We start from the raw sequence: 3,691 nt of genomic DNA on the forward strand, positions 1-3,691 counted from the left end.
GGGACTGTCTCTCACTGTGTGTCTGTGCAGCACCCGGCACAACGGGGCCCTGATCTCAGCTGGGGCAGGGACTGTCTCTTGCTGTGTCTGGGCAGCTCCTGGCATACTGTGGCCCTGATATCAGCTGGGGCGGCTACTGTAATGCACATAAGAGACGCTGCTCATGCTGTGGCAGGCCAGCTTGAAGCTGTCTCCGATTCCTCGGCTCAGTCCTGAGGCTCAGTCAGGGCCGCCCAGAGGATTCAGGGGGCCTGGAGTCTTCGGCGGTGGGGGTCCTTCTGCTCCGGGTCTTCGGGGCACTTCGGCAGCGGGTCCCGGAGCGAGTGAAGGACCCGCCGCTGAAGACCCGGAGCAGAAGAAGCTCCAGGTCTTCGCTCCAGGTGTGTTCGACGGCACTGAAGGACCTGCCGCCGAAGACCCGCCGAAAACTCTCGTGGGGGCCCCTGAAAACTCTCATGGGGGCCCCTGCAGGGCCCAGGCCTATTGCCCCACTTGCCCCCCCCCCCCCCCGGGCCTATTGCCCCACTTGCCCCCTCCCCCCTCCGGGCTCAGTGGCATTTTGCTCCCCGGCCCATATGCACTGCACTGTGCGAGACTCGGGCCCTGATTCCACCCCTCACCTCGCTCATGTTTCCCCTCCCCTTCCCGTATGCCCCGTAGGGCAGTGCTTCTATCCCCCCTTACAGAGAGGGAAACTGAAGCACAGAGGGGGAAACTGAGGCACGGTGAGGCTAAGTGACTTCCTCAAGGTGGCACAGGGAGACCAGCAGAACAGGGCCTTGACGGTGACTGCTCGGCTAATGCTCTAACCACGAGGGCCGCCCAGGCGGGGGGCAAGTGGGGCAATTTGCCCCGGGCCCCACAGGGGCCCCCACGAGAGTTTTTCGGGGCCCCTGGAGCGGGGTCCTTCACTCGCTCCGGGGGCTCCGGAAAACACTCGCAGGGCCCGGGCCCCCGGAGCTTCTTCCGCTCCAGGTCTTCGGTGGCAATTCGGCGGCGGGGGGTCCTTCCGCCCCGGGACCTGCTGCCGAAGTGCCCCAAAGACCAGCAGCGGGGGGTCCTTCCGCCCCGGGACCCGCCGCCGAAGTGCCCCAAAGACCCGCAGCGGGGGGTCCTTCCGCCCCGGGACCCGCCGCCGAAGTGCCCCAAAGACCCGCAGCGGGGGGTCCTTCCGCCCCGGGACCCGCCGCCGAAGTGCCCCAAAGACCCGCAGCGGGGGGTCCTTCCGCCCCGGGACCCGCCGCCGAAGTGCCCCAAAGACCCGCAGCGGGGGGTCCTTCCGCCCCGGGACCTGCCGCCGAAGACCCCAGACCCCTTGAATCCTCTGGGCGGTCCTGCTAACCGCTGCCCCGCCCTCCCTCTCCGCAGGCCCAGGAGTGCCACCTTCTGGCTGGGTTGGTGTTGCTTGGTTTTGGCCAGCTGCATGGAGGGAGCTGCCCCTTCAGGCTGGGGAATGGTGTCGACTTGCCAGCGCAACCCTGGGTGGGATTGAACCATAGTCCTCCAAGCAGGCGCCTCCCAGCCGGAGCTAAGGCCTGCTGGGTTAGCCAAGCCCATCACAGGCTCTGGGGCCCAGTAGGGGGAGCCAGCACTCCACGCCAGCGCATGCAGGGCGCACACTAGGCTGTGCCACGAGATGCCAGGCCAAAAACTTCCCTGCTTCTGTGGTGTGTGTGTGTGGGGGGGGGAGTTGTTCTTGGCTCTTGACCCCCCCTGAGCTCTCGGGGGGCTCCATAGTGGGGACCACCAATATCCAGGAGGCTGCAGGGCCAGGAGCTGGGCCAATTGGTGTGGGCTAGTGGGTAGAGGACAGTGGATGGAAGGTAGGGCCGGGAGTCAGGACTCCTAGGTTCTACCCTGGCTCTGGGAGAGGAGTGAGGTCTAGTGGTTAGAGCATGGGGGCTGGGAGCCAGGACTCCTGGGTTCTCACCTGGCTGTCGGAGAAAAGTGGGGTCTAATGGGTTACAGTGGGGACGCTGGGAGCCAGGACTCCTGGGTTCTGTTCCTAGCTTGGTGAGGGAGTAGGGTCTAGTGGTTAGAGTAGTAGGTCTGGGACTTAGGACTCCTGGGATCTATCCCCCAGTCTGCCATGGACCCACATTGCCATCTCCCATTTCTGTGCCTTTGTTTACCGTCCCAGCCTTTGTCTGCCCCAGGTAATTACACTATGAATTTTCCAGGGTGCGGAGCTCTCCCACGGGGCTCAGCACAACGGAGCCTTGGGGCATTGTTGCAATAGAAATAATAGTTTCTGCACAGCCGATGTTTTGTTGTGAAACCATCTGGGCTACACACATGCAGCACATGTGCCTCGTCCGCCACACAGAGAGGACCTGGAAAGTGAAGTTACCTAACAGTACAGCTCTAGCTCGCATCTTCCCACAATGAGGTATTCAACCTTAACTCTGCCCCCACAAACTTAACTCTCCCCCTCAACCTTAACTCTGTCCCCTCAACCTTATGTCTACTCCCTCAACTTTAACTACTTTGCCTCAAAGGTAACACTGCCCCTTAACCTTAACTCCACCCCTTAAACCTTAATGCTGCCCACTCAATCTTCCCTTTGCACACCCTTAACTCTGCCCCCCCCATAGCATGGGGTGGTAGAGGGGCATGTACCTAGTGGGGTCCATAGCAGGGGAGAGGGTAGTGGGAGGACATACCAAGTGGGGTCCATGGCAGAGGGAGCAGTGGGGGATGTACCAAATGGAATCCATAGTGGAGGGGCACTGGGGGAAGTATCAAGTAGGGTCCATAGAGGGGAAGGGTAATGGAGGACATACCAAATGGGGTTCATGGCAGAGGGGGGCAGTGAGGAATGTACCAAATGGGATCCTGCGACAAAGTGAGGTTTTTCACCTTGTTATGTTGCATGTAAGTCCTACTGTCCTGTACTAATACTGTGTGTGCCTCAGTTTCCCTGTGTGGTGGGAATTGGGTGCATGACTTTTGCTGAGGCTCTCAGGGAAGGTGAGGCTGCCCGGCTGTCTGCACGTAAGGTATGTCTGATGCCCTTCGTAACCTGAGACCGAGGAGGGGGAGGCGACCAGGTGACACTTTGCTTGGGATGCAGGACAAAGACCAGAGGAGGAGAATGGGCATGTTGGAGGCCAGGCAGCGGGGTCCAGGGCAGTCTGCTGTGCGGGACTGGAAGAGGGGGAGTCCAGGGCGTCTGGCCCGGGTTCCCCCAAGATGGACTTGGCTGAAAGTCACTGATTTCTGTGCTAACAAGCTCTGTTCTACGCTATGTACTTGTCGACTAATAAACCTTCTGTGTTACATGCTGGCTGAGAGTCACGGCTGGCCACGGACTTGGGGTGCAGGGCCCTTTGGCTTCCCCAGGGGTCCCGCCCAGGTGGACTCACTGTGGGAAGCACATGGTGAGAACAGGGATGCTGAATGCGCCAACAGTGTGCTCAGAGAGAGGATCGACCCGTCCTTCTTGGGGACCAACACCATGGGAGAGGCTCAAGGGCTGGAGAATGGCTGAATCTCCCCTAAAGCCAGCATGACCTTGACCTCTCTCTCCAGGACTTAGGCAATTTTCCCTGTGACTCTGAGTGGGGAACACCTGATGGGAGGGTTGGCTCCCATCTCCACCCGGTAGACGGGCAGGTTAGTGAGCCCAGGCCGGTTGGAAAACAGCTGCTGGTCCGAACTAGCACCAATTTGACCTCTGCCTGCTGGCAGG

The sequence above is a fragment of the Terrapene carolina genome, unplaced genomic scaffold (assembly GCF_002925995.2).
Source record: "Terrapene carolina triunguis isolate 2854851 unplaced genomic scaffold, T_m_triunguis-2.0 Scaffold461, whole genome shotgun sequence".
In the NCBI taxonomy this organism is placed as follows: domain Eukaryota; kingdom Metazoa; phylum Chordata; order Testudines; family Emydidae; genus Terrapene; species Terrapene triunguis.